A 24516-nucleotide genomic window follows, 5' to 3' on the forward strand; every position below is an offset into this window, starting at 1 on the left:
GACGGTAGTCAATAATGCAAAAGGAATGATTATTAGGAAAGGGATGAAAAATAAAACAGAGGATATCATAATGCCTCCATGTGAAAATCCATGGTGGCACCGTACCTTGTGTATTGTGTGCAGTTTTGGTTGCCCCATCTCAAAAAAGATATAATGGAATTAGAAAAGATGCAGAGAAGGGTTATTGAAATGATAAAAGGGATGGAACGGTTCCTCTATGAGGAAAAGCTATAGGTTAGAGCTCTTCGGAACTGGAGAAAGAGACAGCTGAGAGGAGATGTAATGGAGGTCTATAAAATCTTAAGTATGGGTAAACAAGGAACAGTTATTTATCCTTTCAAACAGTACTAGGACTAGGGGACACTCCATGAAGCTAATAGGTAACACATTTAAAACAAATTAGATAAAGTATTTTTTCACTTGGCACACAATTAAATTGTGGAATTTGTTACCAGACGATGTGGTGATAGGAAAGTAGCTGGGTTCAAAGGGTTTAAACAAGTTCCTGAAAGAAAAATCCATAAACAATTATTAGCTATGTATACCTGATTGTGAGCAAGAAGGTCTAGATCTTTGGGATCCTGCCAAATACTTGTGACTTGGATTGACTACTATTGGGGTCAGAATGCTGGGCTTCATGGACCTTTGGTCTGACCCTGTATGGCATTTCTTAAGTTTCTTATGTCTGGGAGGATACTATTATCAAATTATACAACAGTTTATCTAACGATCTACAGGCCTGATCTATTATTTCATGCTTTTGGTACCTGAAGTAGGTTGAATATCTGTGTTAAATACCTGGGTTGGTTCTAATACTGCCTGACTCACAAGCCCCAGCATCTTTTAACAACCAGTGTTTACATCATCATTTGCTACTGCTGTCTCTCCTTAGCCTCTCTCTCTTTCTTGCTCTCTCTCTCACTTCCTTAGGTTGATTGATGGATCTTCCCCTGATGGGCAAGAGGAGAACATTCCTACTTGCTTCCGGTTCCTCTGCTGGCTGGCTTCAGTCTGCAGGAATGAACAGTGTGGGATCTTTTATTCGCTGTAGGCCCCATGGTTCAAGCTGTGACTGAAATTGGCCTACAGAGGAGATAGACAGTGTCAAAGCAATGCAGCAAACCACTGGGAGTGGAGGAGCGTATCGTAATTCTAGCGGCTGAAAGGGATTTAGTAAGGTATCGACTGTGTGAGGGTTAGGGGTGGGGGCAGAGAAGTAGAGGATGAGGTATTCCTATCTTATTTTGGCTAACTAAGGAGTGGTTTGGGGAGATGCCAATGAGTGGACCTATGCCATGTCAATTTTAAAAAGGGTTTGGGGGTGGGGGATGGCTCGGCAGGATCCTTTTTTCAGACATTGAGTGGAGGGTTGGGGAATCAGGCCACCAGAGCTGCACTGCATTTTTTTTTATACACTATTGCCACTCAACCAGCTTTTGAATGTAGCTGATTAAGCCTAAAGAGCCTGAGTCACTAAAATGTATTCAGAATGGTGAATCGGTCACAAAGTTCCCGGATAACACTAGACTTGCTCATGAAGCCAGCTATAGTTAGTCAAAAAATGTATTTGGCTAACGTTTAGGGGGTAAACTAGATTAAGTTTTCCAGCTACCTCATCCCCACTCCAGAATGCCCCATAACTTATTCAGATAATTTTTAGCTGGAGAATGACTTATCTGGATAAAGGTTAGCTGGATAAGTTCCGGCAATACTGTCATTTAGCTGGATAACTTGTGAGTTATTCATAGCCTAAAAAAGATATTTGGAGGGTCATGGACTAGGCACCAGTACAGGAGCTCCCTTAATGTTCTCCACTGCGCCCACGGACCTGCCTACGAACGCTGATTCACATGCATAATTTATTTACTTCTGAATGCCTTCACATCAGAATACATTTACTTCTACTTGGGGCTGACATAAATCCAAGCTAGAACAGTGCCGATATTTTACGTGGAAGTCATTCAGACATTTTTAAAACATTTTTTGTGCTGTGGAAAATATAGCAAAGATAGACACAACCAATTCTCTCTTTTACTCTTATTAGTTATTAAAAACTATTTTAGCACTCTTGAAACTATTTTAAATTGGTAACTAAAGAGTAAAAGAAGAGAATCCTTCTAAATATAAACACTAGCTAAAGTTTTCTATTAAAAAGTTGCTTTGAAAGAGTCAGCATCTCTTTTCCTACTAGGGCTCACCCTTGAAAAACCATTATTCAGTACTCTAGTGACTGTATTAGCCTACAGAACATTCATATCATTTCTTTTTCACTGATCTAAACTTAACATTTTCTTATATTCACATCTTTATTCCCTCTGTCTCTCACACTTATTCAGCTACACCTCAAACACTCAACACTGCAATTCATACACTTTATACAAACCCTTTTAAAAACCTTATCTTCTCAATTAAAGGAAGCATTCTTGAAACTGTACTATTTTCAGAGCTATAAGAAGATCCGAAGACTCATACGCTACGGTGAAACTGCTCAGATAACATATCAAGAATGACTCACCTACATAAAAGTGAAGACTTTACTACAAATATTCACATCTATATCATAGAAAGTACTGCACATGCATTTCAGTCATATCGCTGCCTCACACTCTATACATTTCTCCACGTATAGGTCATCACTCATATCTATTCTGGCATTCACATTACATCACTTGCCATTATAAGATCAGGAAAAGTTATTTGGCTTCCTACTAACTTAAAATCATGAAGCAAATTGAAACTGTGGTATTTTGGTAGGAGCAAACACAAAGGCTTTAAGTGGGTAAAAATACTGATGAGATCTCTGGCAGAGGGAGAAATTAGTAAGATAGAGTCCTATATTCAGAACTATTTGCCTGCCTAAGCTCGGACTTTACCAGACAAAAAAATGGGATTTGAAAATCCTGCAGTGCTGACCGGCCCCCGAGTCAGCTGGATACATTTTTATCTGGCTAACTCAGAGGTGGGACAAGGCATTCTGGGGCAGAGTAACTTAACAAGATAAATGCTGATCTTCAGAGTTATCCGGCTAGTATAGCTAGATAACTTTAGAATACCCAAACAGCTGCTCTAAAGTTAACTAGATAAACTCATCTGGCTAACTTTAAGATAGCTGGAGATATTCAGCAATGTGCTTACTTGCTAAATATCCGTGCAAATTTAACCCAATAAATTTATCTGGCTAAATTTTCTAGCTGTACAGCGGCTGAATATGGACCTCTCAGAATATATCTGACATGCTAAAAACGTATAATTCTAAATAGACATTTATTGAAAACAAATTTCCAACCTTTCAGTTCTCAAATGGAACTATCACGAGGGACAAAATACTTAAAATATGTGTGGTGAACATATGTTCACCCCATCTGCGTCCCGCCTCCAAACACAAAGGTTCACCTAAAATGTGTTGCCATGGCAATATGAAAATGTATAAAAAGTGAAAAAAAAAGTCCAAGATATTATATACCACTGAATAAGTATAGAAATGGAGCAGTTTTGAATAGCCCACATTGTTTGCAATGTATACATACACTTTTGGCTGCAAACACTATGTCAGTTTTCAAAGGGAAACCATGCATGTTTTCTTTAAAAAAAAAATTAAAAAGTGCAACGCATGTGTGCTAAAAGTACCTTTACACTTTGCATGAGATATTTGTGTGCGCAGACAAGCTGACACAAAACCGCATGTGCACCTTTGAAAATTCTATGTATATATACTGTGCCACTTTGGTAGTGGCAAACACAGAGACTAAGTGGGTGCAGTTGGCAAAAATATTGCTCAGATCCCAGGTAGGAGGAAGAAATAGTGAGGTATACAGGCTGATATTCAGCGCCATTTGGTTGGCTAAATTCAGATAAACTATCATCTTTGTTGTGATTGTGAACCCTTGAGCCGGGACGGGGATTAGTGCTACCACAGAGGGACAGCCCTACGTGGTTCCCGTCGCCGGTAGGTGGAGAAGGTGAGGTCAACCCAGCTAGAGCTTCACCTATACCAGCCCTCGTTCCCCGCAGGTTGAGCTCTTGGGTACTGGAGCCGGCAGGACTTAGGTGCGGGTTGCCTTGGTGAAGCAGGAGAGACGAGGCAAAGACGTGGTCAGGAGTCCGGGTCAGGGCTGGCAGCGGAGATGTATTACTAGAGTTTGGTCAGAGGATCTGGGGCAGAGGCAGGCAAGCAGAGATGAAGATACCAAGCCAGGGGTCGAGATGGGCAGCAGACAATGAAGACGAGAGACAAGCCAAGAGACGGAACCAGGAGATCAAGCTGAGGAGGGACGCAGGAACTGGAGTCCAAAGGAAGGAGCGAGGACCAGAGCAGAATCAGGAACTGGATCGGGAGCAGGACTTCAGGCAGGAATCAGGAGCTGGATCAGGAGAAGGACTTCAGGCAGGAATCAATGCAGCAACTAGCATTCCGAGGAGATGACCTGTTGCTAAGGCAAGCAAGAGAGGACTGAGGCTTGGTTTAAATAGCCCTGTCTCTTGACGTCATCGGAAAGGGCTGGACCGGAGTTTCCCGGCCTGGGCCCTTTAAGAGGCGGAGCCTCCCACACGCGCGCCTAGGGAGAGCTCCGCAGGAAGCAGGGCGGCGGCGTTCAAAGCCACATGGCAGGCCACGGTCGGCCGGCCCTGAAGCGGAGGTCGCTGCGCTCACTGGGAGAAGCAGCAGCTCGTGGCGGAAAAGGTAGGGAGGGTTGGCCGTGGTCCTCCATGGCCGATAGCCACAACAATCTTATCAAGAGGCTGTAATCTTGTTGCATTCAGCCATGGTCAATCACTCCATCCTACTCTCAAGACTGCGCTCCTTCAGGATAACTGGTTCAGTGTTGGCCTGGTTCTCTTCATACCTTATCAACAGGACACAACAAGTCCAAATCGATTCCGTTACTTCCCTCTTGATGCCTCTGAGTTCTGGAGTACACCATGTTTTCTGTGCTAATTGGACCATAGTTAAAAGGACAGTTAACTCAGATTAACACTACTCTTCCAATTTCCTCCCATCAAATTAAATTCCCCCCCCCCCCCCAAAAGCTAAAGGCCTCAATCTCCTCCCCTCCCACCTCCCAGAGCTGCAATCATAACATTTTCCCCAAAGTGATCCTGTCCCCTCTCCCAAGGTCCTCCTACATCCCTCTCCAGGCTCTCCTGAGCCCCTTCCCAACCTACCATTTCAGCATTAGATGACGAACTGGCAGGAGACACTCCCCCGGAGAGGGAGACCAGAGAGATAAGGGATGACTGTTTATGTATTTATTTAGTAGTTTTTATATACCGATGAATGTTGGGAACATCTCATCGGTTCACAATAAGCGAAATGCAGCAAAACGGGCTTTACAGTGAAACATAGAACTAGGAGCATAAAATTAAGCAACAGCTAGATAACAGGTCATAAAATAAAGACTCAACTGTTAACAAATTATATAGAATAATATACAACAAAAAGAAAGTAGGGATATAAGGGGTAGAGGATGAACTGGGGGGGGGTTGAAAGGAGGAGGGAGGGCGAGAAATTAAAGCAAGGGGGCTAAACTAAGGGGGTTGTATGGTAGGAGGTGGGGGTAAGGAGGTGAAGAGGGTCAAGAGTCAAGCAGAGGGGAAGGAGTGCCGTTAAGTGTATGCTTGTTTGAAGAGGCAGGTTTTCAGGTTCTGTTTAAATTTTTTTGGACATGATTCTTGACGAAGGGAGCTTGTTCCATAGGGCGGGCCCGGCTAAGGAGAAGGCCCAAGCTTTAGTGGAGCTAAGCTTAGACTGTTTGGGCAAAGGAATTTGCAGTGTTGCTGTCTGGTGGGTCTGTTTGTGTTGTGAAATGTGAAATGTTCTTTGAATCAGTGCATGTTTTGGTTGTGGAGGGATGAGGGTGATGGATTTGTAGGTGATTCTTGCGGTAACTGGTAACCAATGCAGGTGTTTGAGGACAGGGGTGATGTGGTCGCTTTTATGGGTGTTAGTGAGGATCCGGGCAGCAGCATTTTGGAGTAATTGAAGTGGTTGCAATGTGCTTTTGGGTAAGCCTAAGAGCAAGGCATTACAGTAATCAATTTTCGATAGAATGAAGGCTTATAGTATGGTGTGAAAGTCACTGAGGTGTAGTAGGGATTTTAGTTTTTTTTAGGGTGTGCAGTTTGAAGTAACAGGCTTTAAGTGTGTTATTAATGAATTTTTTGAAAGTAAAGTGGTTATCGATTATTATAATGCCGAGACTGCGCACATGTTGGGGGGGGGGGTTGTGTTGGAGTGGGGTGAGTTGACTGCCTGTAGGGGTGGGGAAATGTTTTGGGGTGAGATATAGAGGAGCTCTGTTTTGGCAGTGTTGAGTGCGAGGAAGTTGATTGTCAGGAGGGTATTTATGACCGAGAGGGTGAAGTTCCAGGTCTCGGTAGCTTTGTGTAGTATGTCAGTTACGGGTAAGAAATGCCATACTGGGTCAGACCAAGGGTCCATCTAGCCCAGCATCCTGTTTCCAACAGTGGCCAATCCAGGCCATAAGAACCTGGCAAGTACCCAAAAACTAAGTCTATTCCATGTTACCATTGCTAATGGCAGTGGCTATTCTCTAAGGGGCAGATTTTAAAAAGTTGCGCGAACAAAAGTACGCCTGATTTTATAAGATACGCGCGTAGCCGCGCGTATCTTATAAAATCTGGGGTCGGCGCGCAGCCTGCCTCCGTTCCCTCCAAGGCCGCTCCGATTTCGGAGCGGCCCCGGAGAGAACTTTCCTTCACCATCCCCGCACCTTCCCCTCCCTTCCCCTACCTAACCCACCCCCCCGGCCCTATCTAACCCCCCCCCTTACCTTTGTCGGCAAAGTTACGCCTGCTGGAAGCAGGCGTAACTTTGTGCGCGTCGGCCGGCAGCCCTGCTCCGTCCTCCGGTCCCGGGGGCTGGTCCGGAGGCCTCGACCATGCCCCCGGGCCGGCGCCACGCCCCCGGGCCCGCCCCCGAAATGCCGCGTCAGTAGGCCCCGCCCCCGACACACCCCCTTACAAAAGCCCCGGGACTTACGCGCGCCGGCGGCCTATGCAAAATAGGCGCGCCGGCGCACGAGGGCCCTGTGCGCGTAAATCCGGAAGGATTTATGCGCGCGGGCCTTTGAAAATCCGCCCCTAAGTGAACTTAATAGCAGGTAATGGACTTCTCCTCCAAGAACTTATCCAATCCTTTTTTAAACACAGCTATACTAACTGCACTAACCACATCCTCTGGCAACAAATTCCAGAGTTTAATTGTGCGTTGAGTAAAAAAGAACTTTCTCCGATTAGTTTTAAATGTTTTAAGGATTTGCACATCATCCGCATATATGAAATGCGGGAGGCCCAGTTTGGATAGTAGGTTGCAGAGTGGGAGGAGGTAAATATTGACAAGAGTGGAGGAGAGGGAGGAGAGGGAGGAGAGGGAGGAGAGGGAGGAGCCTTGCGGAACACCTTGTGAGAGGGCGATAGGTTTAGATGTACAGTTGCCAATTTGGACACTGTATTGTCTATCCTACAAGTAGGATTGGAACCATTGGAGGGCTAAGCCTGTAATGCCAATGTCAGTGAGGTGTTCTGATAAAATTTTGTGATTGACCGTGTCAAAAGCAGATGAAATATCGAGGAGGATCAAGATATGTGAGAGACCTTTGTCAAGGCTTTTTAGGATGTAATCGGAGATAAGATAAGTAATGTCTCAGTACTGTGATGTCGGCGGAAGCTGTATTGTGAATGTGAGAGAATGTTGTGTTCGTCCAGGTATTCAGTTAATTGGCGGTTAACTGATTTTTCTAGGATTTTAGCTATGAGGGGCAGGTTCGAGATGGGGCGATAGTTGGCGAGATCGGATGGATCAAGTATGGGTTTTTTCAAAATGGGTTTGATAATGGCATGTTTAAGATTTTTAGGGACATTGCCAAGTGAGATGGATCTGTTGATGATATTCGAAATAGGCTTGGCGATGATATTAGGGATGGTGAGGAGGGTTTTTGTTGGGATGGTGTCTGATGGGTGAGTGGAGGGTCTCATTTTTTTTATGATGGATTCAATTTCTAATGAAGATGTGATTTCGAGTGCAGGTAGTCTAGCAGTGGTGTTGTCAAAATGGAAATCAGTGGAGGCTTGTGTGGAGGGGAAGCGAGACATAATGTTGTCTATTTTCCTGTGAAGAAGGTAGCTAGGTAGGTAGACTGGGGATCTAAGGGGAAGAAGGTAGGTAGATTGGGGTAGAAGGTAGGAAAAAGGTAGGGTAAGAAGGTAGGTAGACTGGGGATCTAAGGGGAATGTTACACTTGGTTTTCTGTGGATAGACTGTGACAGTGATTGGAGATAGATTAAGACTCTGAAGAGAGGATAGGAGAGGAAGATTTTGGTGACTGTGGCAAGAGCAAATGGTTACCTTTAGGAGGAGCAGGACGCTGTCCACCCCTCCCTCCATTAGTTAACTGCTAGCATGCGGACCCTGGTGCAAGATTGGCGCACTAGCTCTTAAATACAGCTCCAAACTATGAGTTAAATTTTGCTCAGTAAATGGCTAATCTAAATTTAACTCCTGAGAGCATGGGCTTCATAAATACCACAGTAATAAAAATCATCACCATGCTATTTACAAGTTTAGCAAAAATGAGCATGGTAAATTTTACCATATGTATATATGAACTAAAGAGCATGCTTTTTGCTCTGTGACTGAGATTTGGCAAATCACACATTTTTTAGTGCGCATGGTAAATGTGCTTACCATGTGCACTAACACTACTGCACATAGTAGGATTAAATGGTCAATTTTCTCAGTGGAAAAGGGTAAACAGTGGAGTGCCTCAGGGATCTGTACTTGGACCGGTGCTTTTCAATATATATATAAATGATCTGGAAAGGAATATGACGAGTGAGGTTATCAAATTTGCGGATGATACAAAATTATTCAGAGTAGTTAAATCACAAGCAGACTGTGATACATTACAGGAGGACCTTGCAAGACTTGAAGATTGGGCATCCAAATGGCAGATGAAATTTAATGTGGAAATTTAATGTGGACCCTGAAATATCCTCTCTTTTCCTCTTGGCTCACAACAAATCTTATGATCTAAAAAGACTTTCGTTTTTATAATTTATGCTTGATGTTGTTTGGAAGGGCTTGGAAGCTACCATTTCCTTTGTAGTGCTAAGCACCATTTCTAACACTGGTAACTATGTACTATTAGAACATAAGAAATTGCCATGCTGGGTCAGACCAAGGGTCCATCAAGCCCAGCAAGGTGTTGCATATAGGGAAAAATAACCATGGCTGTAGTTACACGATGTTAGGTTCCATATTAGGAGCTACCACTCAGGAAATAGATCTAGGCATCATAGTGGATAATACTTTAAAATCGTCGGCTCAGTGTGCTGCAGCAGTCAAAAAAGCAAATAGAATGTTAGGAATTATTAGGAAGGGAATGGTTAATAGAACGGAAAATGTCATAATGCCTCTATATCGCTCCATGGTGAGACCACACCTTGAATACTGTGTACAATTCTGGTCGCCGCATCTCAAAAAAGATATAGTTGCGATGGAGAAGGTACAGAGAAGGGCAACCAAAATGATAAAGGGGATTGAACAGCTTCCCTATGAGGAAAGGCTGAAGAGGTTAGGGCTGTTCAGCTTGGAGAAGAGACGGCGGAGGGGGGGATATGATAGAGGTCTTTAAGATCATGAAAGGTCTTGAACAAGTAGATGTGACTCGGTTATTTTCACTTTCGAATAATAGAAGGACTAGGGGGCATTCTATGAAGTTAGCAAGTAGCACATTTTAGACTAATCGGAGAAAATTCTTTTTCACTCAACGCACAATAAAACTCTGGAATTTGTTGCCAGAGGATGTGGTTAGTGCAATTAGTGTAGCTGGGTTCAAAAAAGGTTTGGATAAGTTCCTGGAGAAGTACATTAATGGCTATTAATCAATTTTACTTAGGGAATAGCCACTGCTATTAATTGCATCAGTAGCATGGGATCTTCTTAGTGTTTGGGTAATTGCCAGGTTCTTGTGGCCTGGTTTTGGCCTCTGTTGGAAACAGGATGCTGGGCTTGATGGACCCTTGGTCTGACCCAGCATGGCAATTTCTTATGTTCTAATAATACTTAGTTACCAGTGATAGAAATGGTGCTTAGCACTACAAAGGAAATGGTAGCTTCCAAGCCCTTCCAAACAACATCAAGCATAAATTATAAAAACAAAAGTCATTTTAGATCATAAGATTTGTTGTGAGCCAAGAGGAAAAGAGAGGATATTTCAGGGTTACAGTCCCTCTACAAAGGGACCTGCTCTGGTGTCCGTTTCCAAATGAGCAACAAAGCCAGATTACACTGCATTCTATTCAGTACAGTTTTTAGTTTTCCATATGGTGCTGTGAGCACGAAATGTTGGCAAATGACCACTTGCATCACATTAGATTCCTCACCATAAGATGAAGTGGATATTTGGATGAATGCCTTCACTTCTGAATTTATACTTCATAAAGAAGTGAGAGGCAGAAGGGATTTGATCTCATATTCTAAACATTCTCCTGAGTCACTGTACTGAGTAATAACCATTACACAATACATTCCCTCCCGATGATGGGAAAGCAACTAGAGGATGTGAGCAATATATTACAATTATATAAATGATCAATAAACAAATAGACATGTTGCATAAATCGTTTTTAAAAATGTGACTGAATATAAGGTGATTGTCTACCAGATTGATAAGTGACAACTGGGCAGTCAAAAATGACAAACTAAATAAAATGAAAGTAAAATATATCTCAGGGATTTGCAACAGGGTAGCCCTTAAAATATTTTAGATGGTAGCATATAAAGTATAGTGTTTCAGGTAATGGCCTTGCTTTTTCCTCCCTAGGATCATTACACTTTTTTTCTGACAAGATGACTTGAAGTGTTAGTTCAAAAATAATGCTTTATAAATTAAGTTATGGGGAGGACAATTTTCAAAGCCACTGACCCAGGTAAATAGTATAATAACATAGTAGATGACAGCAGAAAAATAAAATTCTTCCATTTAGACTGCCCATTTATACCAAACTGCAAAGACATATCCCAGCTGCTGATTGTAGATTATTACTTTTTATTGAGGTCAATTTTTATTTTCTTCTTGATTCTTTATCATCCAGGGTAGATGAGGGCATAACGATCCCCTACTTAGTTGAACACCCAGGTCCTTAAGCTACATCCTATATGTTTTATGGTTTGTTTTTGACCTGCTGGGAACAAAATGTTCATTCAGCAGGATACAAATCTAAGAAATACATAAAGCAGAGCTGCTTACCTGTAACAGGTGTTCTCTGAGGACAGCAAGATACTAGTCCTCACACATGAGTGACATCATCAGATGGAGTCCAGCATGGAACTTTGATTTCAAAGAATCTAGAGCTTTCAAACATGCCCTACTGAGCATGTGCAGCTGTAGCCATCACCCTGCCCCCTAGGCAGAGTCCCTCAGTCCATGATATAGCACATATATGGAGAAAACAACTCCCAGGGGAAGCGGGAGGGTTTCGTGAGAACTCACATCCTGCTATCCTTGGAGAACACCTGTTACAGATAAGCAACTCTGCTTTCTCCGAGGACAAGCAGGATGGTAGTCCTCACACACGGGTAAATCCCTAGCTATAGGCTATTCGAACAGGACAAAGCTGAAAGCACTACTACTCTCATTTTTGCCTGTGAGGCAGCCGACCCACAAGGGGTCCAGGGTGGAGAAGAGTTGGGTTCTACAAAGATAAACCATAGAAATGACTGAGACACATAACCCCCATGCGTAGCAGGGACGCCTAAGGCAGAGGAGTGATGTAAGGTCAATCAGAAGCATACTCTGCATCACAGAAAATATTATAAGCAGGATTTCAGATTTGTACACCCTGACAAAGACAGTAGGCCTAGAACCTCCTGGGTACAGGAAGAAGCTTAGAGATGTAAACAAGAAGGACTCTTGGACAAAGACCACACAGTTTCCTTCAGTGTTAGAAGACAACTGAAAACCCAACTGGGACCTGAGAACTCCCCAGAAAGATACTGCTGTCCACTGACATCTGAATGACAGAATGTCTCTACAGAAGTGTGCCCATGTGTGGCTGAAAGGCACAAAGATCAGAAGAGCCCAAGCAGCGTTTGGAGAAAAACAGCAACAACAACACGGCCTGAGACAGACCCTACATGCCAAAGTACCAGACCTTTCTGACCATGCAGGACAGCATCAAGAGTTTCAGTGGATGAAGGCATGAGAGGCTTCTAAGAAAACTAAAAAGCCGTGGGATAGGAGGCGATGTCCTTTTGTGGACTGCAAGCTAGTTAAAAGACAAACACAGAGTTTTTCACAATGGAAAAAGGTAAACAGTGGAATGCTTTAGGGATCTGTACTGGGACTGGTGCTTTTTAAAATATATTTATAAATGATCTAGAAAGGGATACAATGAGTGAGGTGATCGAATTTGCGGATGACACAAAATTATGCAGAGTAGTTAAATCTCAAGCGGATTGTGATAAATTGCAGGGGGATCTTGCAAAACTGGAAGATTGGGCTTCCAAATGGCAGATGAAATTTAATGTTGACGAGTGCAAAGTGATGAATATAGGGAAAAATAACCCTTGCTGTAGTTACACAATGTTAGGTTCTATCTTTGGAGTTACCGCCCAGGAAAGAGATCTAGGTGTCATAGTGGATAATACATTGAAGTTGTTGGCTCAGTGTGCTGTGGCGATCAAAAAAGCAATGTCAGGATTAGGAAGGGAATGGCAAATAAAACGATGGATGTCATAATGCCTCTGTATTGCTCCATGGTGAGGCCACATCTTGAATACTGTGTGCAATTCTAGTTGCCGCATCTTAAAAAAGATATATCCCGCGGCATCCAACCACATCCACTGGTGCCCACAGTGGTGACGGTGCACAGAGGGCCCATAGCGCTATCGCGTTCACCAACAAAGGGTCACATCAAGGGTACTGAATGATGCTGCACTCAGGGCTTCAACAGCGCTTGATCGAATCAGGATCAATTCAACGGTATATAGCGCCATCCCCAACGCCACAGGTGCTTGCGGACATCGACTGCCTAGTGGCATCAATAGAGACCTAGGTGCCCAAAGGCATCGATAGACTGGTGGTACCAAGGATGCCAGGGGTGCTTGCAGGCAGAGGCTCTGCAGCACCAACATGGCTCATCGATGCCCAAAGGAACCTATGACTGCCCATGCCATCGACTGTTCCCTCAGCTCAACTTTGTGTCCGAGAGCGTTGATTCTGTGAACTTTATGGCGTCTCTCGCCAGTGGTTTTGGCTGACAAGATCCTCGCTAGTGAACAAATTCAGGCGGGGTCTCTGATGCCCCCCCGATCCCAACAGCTCAGGGCCCCTGAGATCATCCATGGTGCCCAATAGCCGTAGCCTGTAATGGGACAGCACGTTGCTCTTCCGTGTCCTGTCAGGACACCGACAAGGAAGCTCTAGGGCACCTGACCACTGTGCTTGGATGCCTTGGCATACCAGGGTGCCTTGAGTAGATGGTAACCCCAGCGCTCGATCCATCCAAGGCTGAAATTCCTGTTGCCTGAGGGCTTCAGTGGCACTTGAGGGCTTCCAAGAATCCAGGCAGACAATGCTTCAGGGACGACCAGGGCACTCAAGGGTGGTCGCAGTGCCTCGTTGGTGGAGCTCGATATAGTTGAGAGTGGCAATGAAAGGCAACAGTAGCCAACATGCCCGACCGCCTCCATGGCAGCCCCGCACCTGAATGGCATCGAAAGACGCTGATGGCATTGGCACAGCTCCACATTGCAATGGCATCGAGGCCCTGCCTTGTGATGGCATCAAGGCCACTTACTGAACAGCCTTGATGGTGGCCATGGCGAGGCCATGCACTTCAACTGCATCAATGGCTGCCGCAGCATCGAAGTCACATACCTCGACAGCATCAAGGATGACCACGCACGTACCTCGATGGAATTGAGGGCATCGATGGAGCCGTGGGCATTGATCGCACTGCGGGCATCGAGGACACCAAGGGCACCATGGCATTGATGGATCAATGACATCAAGGGTATTTCTATTGAGAATGGCCCCATCGGCATCAAGGGGAACCATGGTGCTCGATGGCAGACCTGGTCCTCGACACCAGAGGTTGGTGTCGCTACTCCGCCACATCAAGGCCAAGAGCTTCTGAAGCATCGATAATCCATGTCCACTGATGCAGACAGCATAGAAGGCCCGTGTGGTATCGAGGGTGGTCACGCACCTTGAGGGCATCCCAGCATTTTGAAGGCATCAAGGATGACTATGGTGTTCAGTGGCAATTATGGTCCCCGAAGCAGTCCCGAAATTGATGTGTCAGATCAATGCTAAAGCCATGCTGACTTTGTTCCATTAAACCATGTCTTTCTATATGTTCTTTGATTTTGATATTTAGAACACTTTCCACTATTTTTCCTGGCACTGAAGTCAGGCTAACTGGTCTGTAGTTTCCCAGATTGTCCCTGGAGCCCTTTTTAAATATTGGGGCTACATTAGCAACCCTCCAGTCGTTAGGTACAATGGATTATTTTAATGATAGGTTACAAATGTTTACTAATAGGTATGAAATTTCATTTTTTAGTTCCTTCAGAACCCTGGGGTGTATAGCATCCAGTCCAGGTGATTTACTACTCTTCAGTTTGTCAATCAGGCCTACCACATCTTCTAGGTTCACCGTGATTTGGTTCAGTCCATGTGAATCATTACCCATGAAAACCTTCTCCGGTATGGGTATCTTCCCAACATCCTCTTCAGTAAACACCAAATCAAAGAAATCATTTAATCTTTCCGCGATGGCCTTATCTTCTCTAAGTGCCCCTTTAACCCCTCGATCATCTAATGGTGCAACTGACTCCCTCACAGGCTTTCTGCTTCGGATATATTTTAAAAAGGTTTTACTGTGAGTTTTTGCCTCTCCGGCCTATTTCTTTTCAAATTCTCTCTTAGCCTGTATCCACTGATACTGATCGATCGGTGAAATACCATAGAACTCCTGGCTGGGTAGAACTCAGGCAAAAAAAACAAGGGGGCAACCTTATGCCGTGGAAAGATTTATTAAGTGTAATTACAGAGCCCGACTCCGGCTGAGTTTCGCCAGTTAAGGCTGCATCAGGGGATGATTTCTGATGTCAAAATGAAAATACATAAACAAATTCTTATGTCAGATTTCAATCTTGATCCTGCATACAGTTATTTCCACTTCACGATCTAACAGCGTGTCACGCTCAAGTTTATGCAGTAATTTTGCAATATCTCTAAACCAAAGAGGCAGATCCTCGTATCGATACGTGACACGCTGTTAGATCGTGAAGTGGAAATAAGTGTATGCAGGATCAAGATTGAAATCTGACATAAGAATTTGTTTATGTATTTTCGTTTTGACATCAGAAATCATCCCCTGATGCAGCCTTAACTGGCGAAACTTGGCCGGAGTCGGGCTCTGTAATTACACTTAATAAATCTTTCCACTGCATAAGGTTGTCCCCCTTGTTTTTTTTGTCTTGGCTACGTGGGATCACCTTCCGATTTGCTTTATTGGACCTTCCCTTGCTTGGGTAGAACTCAGGCAAGTTCCCAGGCTTAGCGGCCTACATGGATCACCAATGGACTGCATTCAATCAGTCTTGCCAGCACTGGACAAGGTACAAAAACAGACAGAGCAAAGAGAGGACACAGAAACTAAACTGCAAGAACAGTATTTTTATTTTTAAAGGAAGAAATAGACTCTGCCAGACTGCACAGTAACTAAGGCCTGCCATGCGGCTGGCAGACAGAGGAGAAGAAAAAAGGGAAAGAAATAAAACTACCATAAGATAAAGAAAAGAAAACAGCTGCAGCTCTAGAAAAATCACTTACAAAACAGTGAGAGAAGAGAGGAAAGCCGAATACCGTGAGACACACGGCTTCCACGAGCACACAGCTCCACGGAAAAAAAGAACCTGAGGGTCTCTGCCTAGGAGGCAGGGCGTTGACTACAGCTGCACATGCTCATAAGGACATGTTTGAAACCTCTAGATTCTTTGACATCAAAATTCCATTCCAGACTCCATCTGATGATGTCACCCATGTGTGAGGACTACCATCCTGCTTGTCCTTGGAGAATGTTGCAAACCCTGCACTATTTTGTTAGCTTTTTTCTGGATCACCTCCAGTCTATTTCCTCTAGAACTGGACACAATATTCTAGTTGTGGTCTCACCATTAACCTATATAGAGGAATTATCACCTCCTATTTTCTGATCTACCTGTGTACCTTAACACCCTTCTAGCTTTGACCTCTGCTTTATCAAAATGTTTCACTATCCTAAGATCATGGGACATGATCATCCAGAGGTCTCCCTTCTGGTTAACATATATCAGTATCTCACCCCCTATAGATGTACCATTCTCTTGGATTTCTATACCCCCAATGCATGATGCTATACTTTTTCACAATGAATATTAACTTCAAGCATTTGACTATTCCTCAAGCTTTCTTAGGTCACTTCTCTGTCTACTCACAAAGGGGGTGTCCACTCAATTGCAAATCTTAGTTTCCTCTGCAAAAAGGGAAATTATTTCTTCTAATCTCTTTACAATATCACTCACAAAGATATTGAACAGAACCGGACCCAAGACAGATCCCTCAGGCACTATACTAATCATCTTTTTTCCCCTCAAGTGAATTGCATTTATCACTACCCTACCAGTTGCCAATCCATTCCACCACCTGGGGACCCTCCAAATTGCTCAGTATATTTATGAGCCTCCTATGTGGAAGTGTATCGAAAGCTTTGATGACATCCAACTAAAATACATTCAGTATACACTCTTCATCTCTAGTTATCCAATCAAAGAAAGTTATCAAATTTGTTTGACACAATCTTCCTCTGGAAAAATTATTCCTCTTCGGATCCTGCAACCCACTGGATTCTAGATACTCCACTATCCTTTCCTTCCTGAAGACTGGAGGGTGGCCAATGTAACCCCAATATTTAAAAAGGGCTCCAGGGGTGATCCAGGAAACTATAGACCAGTGAGCCTGACTTCAGTGCCGGGAAAAATAGTGGAAACTATTCTAAAGATCAAAATCGTAGAGCATATAGAAAGACATGGTTTAATGGAGCAGAGACAACATAGATTTACACAAGGGAAGTCTTGCCTAACAAATCTTCATTTTTTTTGAAGGGGTTAATAAACGTGTGGATAAAGGTGAACCGGTAGATGTAGTGTATTTGTATTTTCAGAAGGAGTTTGACAAAGTCCCTCATGAGAGGCTTCTAGGAAAAGTAAAAAGTCATGGGATAGGTGAGGAAAGGCTGAAGAGGTTAAGGCTGTTCAGCTTGGAGAAGAGACGGCTGAGGGGGGATATGATAGAAGTCTTTAAGATCATGAGAGGTCTTGAATGAGTAGATGTGAATCGGTTATTTACACTTTGGATAATAGAAGGACTAGGGGGCATTCCTTGAAGTTAGCAAGTAGCACATTTAAGACTAATTGGAGAAAATTCTTTTTCACTCAATGCACAATTAAGCTCTGGAATTTGTTGTCAGAGGATGTGGTTAGTGCAGTTAGTATAGCTGGGTTCAAAAAATGTTTGGATAATTTCTTGGAGGAGAAGTCCATTAACTGCTATTAATCAAGTTTACTTACGGGCCAATACAGTAAGGTGCGGTAGAAAGAGGTGCGTTAGTGCCAGGCGCACCCGCGTTTGCCGCACGCACAGTTCGGATAACATACCGCTCGATACTGTATTTAAATGGCATGCAAATGCAAGCTGCGTCCAACGCACGTCCAACGCGCGTCCATGAAGCGCAATCCATTTTACTGTATAGGCGCTATACAGCGCCTATACAGTATCCTGGGTGCGCTGGTACCTGTCATTTCAAATGTCATTTCAAATGACATTTGAAATGACAGGTACCAGGAAGTGGATCCCAACTTTAAGCAAAAGAAAACCTAAAAACCTAAAATCCAACGCACCGGGAAAGCCACTCTTCAGATCGCAACTAATCCCATCCCCCAGCCCCCGCTCACCTGCCCTGGCCGTGTCCATGGTTGCCGGTCTCCAGGGCAGCCCCAGTCCTCTCTCCCCTCCTCCCGAAGCAAGGCGCAGGGCGAAAAGCGACTCGACATGCTATTAAAGTATTGGGAATAAAGTGTAACAAAAGTTAACTTACTTTTTCTTACAGTCCTCTCTGCCCTCCTCCGGAGGCGTGTACCGCGGCTCCCCTGCCTCCCAGGGGCAGCCGGCAGCGAAAGCAGCGAAAGCGGCTCCCGCCGGCGAAGATGGATGAACGCACGCCCGTAGTGCAATTTGGGCGCTCAAGCCAGCAAAGGCATATGGATGAACACTGTGACGTCACGCACGCTCGTTCATGCGCCTTTGCAGGTTTGAGCGCCTGTCAATTTGGGACGGGCGCTCAAGGCACCGAAAGTGTATGGATGAACGCCGTGACGTCACGCACGCCCGTTCATGCGCCTTTGCTGGCTTGTGCGCCCAATTTGCACTACGGGCGCGCGTTCATCCATCTTCGCCGGCGGGGGCCGCTTTCACCACCTGCTGCCCCCAGGAGTCAGGGGAGCCGCGGTGCGCGCCTCCGGAGGAGGGCAGAGAGGACTGTAAGAAAAAGTAAGTTAACTTTTGAATATTTTGAATATTGGCGCTACTTTTGCCCTCACTATGTCGACATAGTGAGGGCAAAAGTAGCGCCGGCGCCATTTTGAATATTAGCAATACGGCCCGCGTGCAGGAGGTCGCTCCCGGACCCCCGCTGGACTTTTGGCAAGTCTTGTGGGGGTCAGGAGGCCCCCCCAAGCTGGCCAAAAGTCCCTGGGGGACCAGCGGGGGTCCGTGAGCGATCTCCTGCACTCGTGACATCGGGTGACAGGAACCAAAATGGCGCCGGCGCTACCTTTGCCCTGTCATATGGTAAGGGCAAAGGGCCACTGGCGCCATTTCTTTTAACGCAGCCGTGGCCCGAGAGCGGGAGATCGCGCCGGGACCCCCTCACTGGACCCCAGGTAATTTAAAACATTTTGGGGGGCTTCGGGAGGGTGGGGGATTTATTTTAAAGGGTCGGGGTGGGTTTTAGGGTGCCGGCTTTCCCGCCCCCCCTGGTGGTCCAGCGGGGGTCCGGGAGCGATCTCGCCGTCAGCTGTCAGTAATCAAAATGGTGCCGATATCCTTTGCCCATACTATGTCACAGGGGCTACCGGTGCCATTGGTCAGCCCCTGTCACATGGTAGGAGCAATGTGACAGGAGCTGACCGTTGGCTGCCAGTAATCAAAATGGCGCCGATAGCCTTTGCCCATACTATGTCACAGGAGCTACCGGTGCCATTGGTCAGCCCCTGACCCATGGTAGGAGCACAAGATGGCGCCGATGGCCACGTGACAGGGGCTGACCAATGGCACCGGTAGCCCCTGTGACATAGTAGGTCAAAGGCTATCGGCGCCATTTTGCGAGACAGGCCACACAGCCCGATGCCACGGAGGGACAAATCGCTCGCGGGACCCCGCTGGACCACAGGGGATGTTAGTAAGTCTTGAGGAGGGATCGGGATGGTGGGGGGGGGGGAGGTTGTATTTAATGTATTATTGTAAATTTTAATGCTTGGGGTGGTTTTTTATTTAAAAAAATACAATGTGCCCCTCCCCCCGTACAAACCCGAAAAACAAATTTTTCTCGTAGTTCAGGGAAAATCTGTTTCGGGGGGCGGGCCCCCGAACCATGACGAATTAGGCTATTTCGTTAAAATTGCCTAATTCGTCATAAACGAATGCACATCTCTAGTTCTTATGGCCTGGATTGGCCACTGTTGGAAACAGGATGCTGGGCTTGATGGACCATTGGTCTGACTCAGTATGGCATGTTCTTATGTTCTTACTCCAAGTTTTTATGGTTGGTGTACACCAGTGATTCTCAACCCTGTCCTGGGGACCCCTCCAGCCAGTCGGGTTTTCAGGATATCCACAATGAATATGCATGAGAGAAAATTTGCATGTTATGGAGGCAGTGTATGCAAATTTTCTCTCATGCATATTCATTGTGGATATCCTGAAAACCCGACTGGCTGGGGGGGTCCCCAGGACAGGGTTGAGAACCACTGGTGTACACGGTAATGGTATGCTGAGCACCTTCGAGCCAATGACGCCATTCCTCAAATGCCATTTTGATAGCCAGTAGTTCCTTATCTCTGATGCCATAGTTCTTCTCAGTCAAGGAAAATTTCCAGGAGAAAAAGGAGCAGGGTCGCAGGGCTCCCTTGTCAGAATGCTGACTCAGCACCACCCCTACGGCAGTAGCGGAGCTGTCAACTTCTATAATAAACAGACGTGTGGAGTCTGGTTGGCACAGACATGTGCCCTGAAGAAAGGCTCATTTGAGGTTGTTGAACACAGTGACTGCTTCAGGGGGCCACTGCTTGGGATTATCCCCCTTCCTGGTGAAAGAGGTGAGTGGGGTGACAAGCTGAGAGTATCTGGGGATGACGTGTCTATAAATGATTGCAAATCTTAGAAAACGTTGTAAGGCCCGGAGGCCGAAAGACTGGGGCCACTACTGGATGCAAGCCACCTTCTTCAGATCCATGTGGAACCCAGTGCTGGATATGATATACCCCAGGGAGGGGAGAGACTCTTGTTCCAAGAGACACTTTTCTAGCTTGGCATAAAGCTTGTTGGTCTGCAGTCGTTGGAGGACCAGCTTGACGTCTCAGCATTGTGAGTGGAGATCTTTGGAGTAGACGAGGACATCATCAAGGTATACTACTACCGATGTGTGCAATAAATCCCGGAAGACCTCATTCATCATGTGCTGGAACACTGCTGGGGCGTTGCACAGGCCGAACGGCATTTATTTATTTATTTAAAGGTATTTATATACCGTTTTTTAAAATAAAATTTTATCAAAACGGTTTACAACATGTTAAAAATAAAATAAAAATAAAATATAACTAAAATAAACTTAAATACATAAATTTGACTAAATAGCTAGATGATAACTAGCTAAAAACAAATTATTAATTAAAATTAAAATAAAATAAAGGTAGCGTGCCTTAAGCAAGGAGGGCAGGGAGGGTAAAAAGGGGAACGAGAGGGGACGAATCGTAATATCCTTAAAGAACACTGATGGGAAGATAGGGGAAGGGAGAAGTTAAAGTGACATGTAACTGATGAGAGAAATTTGGGAGATGAAGTTTCATTTATGATCAGGGGGTTGCTTAGTGGAAGTATTAAATGCTTGTTGAAAGAGGAATGTTTTTAGAGCTTTTTTGAAATGATGAGGATTTGATATTAAGCAAAGAGGGTTGGGTAGTGAGTTCCAGAGTGATGGTCCTGCTACTGAAAAAGCTCTTTTCCTGGTGATGTCTAATCTGGCCTGTCGTGGTGATGGAATGTCTAAGAGATTTTGAGTAAGTGATCTTAAGTGTCGGGTGGGTTTGTAAATACGGAGTAAGGTGCAAAGCCAGGTGGATGAGGAATTATTAATTAGACTGTGAATGATTGAGATTACTTTATATTTTATCCTGTACTTTATGGGTAGCCAATGAAGAGAATGTAGGATGGGTGTAATATGATTGCGAATGGAGGTACCGGATAATAAGCGAGCAGCACTATTTTGAACTAGTTGTAGCGGATGAATTGATGAATCAGATAGACCTAGATAGAGAGCATTACAATAGTCTAGACCAGAATGATTTCTTTGTTAGGGAGGAAATTTGTTGTTTCATGGATAAATCTGTATTTATGGTTACTCCTAGATTTATGGCGTGACAATTAATTGGGATGGTTGAACCATTGAATGTGAAATGGGATGGCGGACCTATAGAGGAATCTGTAATGGATGTTAAATGAACCAATTCAGTTTTTGATGGATTTAATTTTAAACGATTATGAGATAGCCAAGAATTAATGGTAGATAGGTAGAGTGAAACTAATGAAAGGGTGTCAGACCAGGAAGTTCAGATATTCGTAGTGGCCATCTCTGGTGTTGAATGCAGTCTTCCACTCATCGCCTGGCCTGATCTGGACCAAATTATATGCACCCTGGAGGTTTAACTTGGTAAAAATCTTAGCCCCCTGTAACCGGTCAAGTAACTCTGCCATAAGGGCAAGGGGTAACGGTCCCTTCTGATTATGGCATTTAATCCCTGATAGTCAATGCAGGATTGGAGAGTACTGTCCTTCTTAGCTATGAAAAAGAACCTGGCTCCTGTAGGTGAGGTGGAAGGCCGGATAAACCCTATCTCCAGGTTTTCCTGGATATACTGCATCGTGACTCTGGATTCAGGGAAGGACAGTGGATATACCCGACCCTGAGGTGGCATGGTGCCGGGCAGAAGGTCAATGGTGCAATCAAAGGGCCGGTGTTCTGGAAATGTTTTGGCCATCTTCTTCAAGAACACATCCGCATATTCGGCATGCTGTGGAGGCAGGCTCACGGAGGTTGCTGCCAAGGAAACAGGGGGGCATTGAACCAAGAGAAGGCAGGCAGTTTGGCACTGAGGCCCCCATGAAGTCAGTTGGAGTACCCCAGTTAATGATGGGGGAGTGTGTTTCCAGCCATGGTAGTCCCAAGATGATAGGGTGTATTGACTTCTCAAGGATGAAAAATTAAATAGTCTCTTCATGCAGGACACCGGTATGTAGGCGAATGGGGTGGTGATCTGGGTAATCCGGTCCAGGAGAGGTTCACCGTGAATCAAAGAGATGACTATAGGCGGAGTCCTGGGTACCATGGTCAGGTCTAGTTGGTTAACTGGTTCGCTCGAGATGAAGTTCCCACCGGCGCCCGAGTCTACCAGCACCAAAGGAGGGAAGGCGCACTGTGGCAGGACAATGGAAACTGGCAGTGTACATTGGGGACCAGGAGCGATACAACCTAGGATCATCTCCCCGCTGACACCTAGGTTTGGCAGCTTCCCTGCCTGACAGGGCATTGAGCCAACAGGTGACCCTTCCTGGCACAATTTATTTTTTTTTATTTATTTATTTAGAGTTTTTATATACCGGCAATCATGAAAACATATCTTGCTGGTTTACATCGAACAGGAGTGCATTATATACAAAAACTAGAACTGTGGTGTCCGAAGGTACAGTTACATTTAACAAGGGTTGCCGAACTAGGAGAAGGAAGAAGAGAGGAGAGAAAAGAGATGGTTAAACAATATACAATTTAAATATAGTATACAAAATAAATGTTATATACAAGAGGAATGGTGCTTTACATAGAGGCAGAGGTCCAGGAAACGTCTCCACTGTTTTTTCTCTGGCAAGAGGCGAGTCTGGCCCAAATGCATGGGTTCTTTGAAGCGAGGCGAGACAGCCTCTGCTGAGGGATTCGGCGCCAAGGGGGCGTGAGAAAGATGGAGCAAGGACTACCGATCAGCTGGGTGCTCGGGATTCCCGAAGCCATTGCTGAAGGCGATGGTCGATTCGCCCTGCAAGGTCTATATGGGCATCCAGGTCCTCTGGGAGTTCCTGGGCCACAAGTTCATCTTTGATCCGAGGAGATAGGCCTTCCAAAAAGATGCTTCGGAGGTTATCCTCCCACCAGCCCAGCTCAGTAGACAGTGTACGGAACTCAATGGCATATTCCGCTAGCGCCTTTGAGCCCTGCCGAAGATGGAGTATGTCAGAACCTGCAGTGATTAGGCATCCTGACTTGTCAAAGACCTGTTTGAAGGTCTGCATGAAGTGTTGAAGATCCTGCAACAATGGGGCTCCTCGCTCCCACAGGGGCGAGGTCCAGGCCAAGGCCCTTCTGTCCAGCAGGGAGAGGATAAAGGTAGTTTTGACTGTGTTGCTGGAGAACTGAAACGGCTGGAGGGAGAAATGCATAAAGCATTGGTTCAGGAAACTCCGGCACTGCTTAGGATCTCCAGCGTACCTAGGAACAAGCCAGAAGATGTAGTGTCATTGTCATGGCTGGAAGTGTGGGTGCAGCCAGAGTAGCAGAACCAGTGGAACCAGTGGAGGTAGAGGCATTCAAGCGAGCAGCAAGATGCTCTATGGTACTGCCCAGCATATCCAGGTACTGTTGCTGCTGCATCTTTTGGGCTAGGCCTGCAGTCCAGGAAGATCTACCAGGTCCATGGCCTCAGCAAAATGTTAGATGATGGACCCCTGCACCAGGACAAGGTTGGTGCTACTTGCAGGTGGTAACACCCCTACAGGTCCTCGTCGTCGGGAGCAGATACTGTCGTGCAGTGACCCAACAGGACCTTCACCAATCCCAGCCCTCGTTCCTTGCATGTTGAGCCCTTGGCTGCCCGGGCCAGCTGGACTTAGGTGCGGGTCTCCTGTTGGTGAAGAATCTCACGGAGTTAGAAGGTGAGGCTTGGTCAGATGTTCTAGAGGTTGAGGCTGGTAGCAAGAAGAGGAGTCCGGATGGAGGTCAGAGATCAGAGTAGGCAGCGAGACGACGAGATCCGATGGACAGGCAGACGGTTGAGGCAGGCAGCAGACAAGGCAAGGTCCAGGAAACATACAGAGGTCAGAGCCAGAGAAGTAGTCCGAGGAATCT

At 45.3% G+C, this 24516-nt stretch overlaps 1 protein-coding gene across 8 annotated transcripts in view; it reads right to left on the reverse strand.

Moving 5' to 3' along the window:
* PAK5 (p21 (RAC1) activated kinase 5) overlaps nucleotides 1-24516 on the reverse strand; it is a 261295-nt gene that overhangs the window by 123143 nt on the left and 113636 nt on the right. Inside the window, exon 1 of one of the 8 annotated variants that reach the window (XM_029593515.1) lies at nucleotides 923-1062. The exons of the other annotated variants lie outside the window; for them this stretch is intronic. The gene's annotated coding sequence lies outside the window, so the exon portion shown is untranslated. Of the gene's footprint in view, nucleotides 1-922; nucleotides 1063-24516 lie in introns of those variants that run through there. 8 annotated transcript variants of the gene reach the window in all.

Source organism: Rhinatrema bivittatum, chromosome 3, assembly GCF_901001135.1.
Source record: "Rhinatrema bivittatum chromosome 3, aRhiBiv1.1, whole genome shotgun sequence".
Lineage (NCBI taxonomy): Eukaryota > Metazoa > Chordata > Amphibia > Gymnophiona > Rhinatrematidae > Rhinatrema > Rhinatrema bivittatum.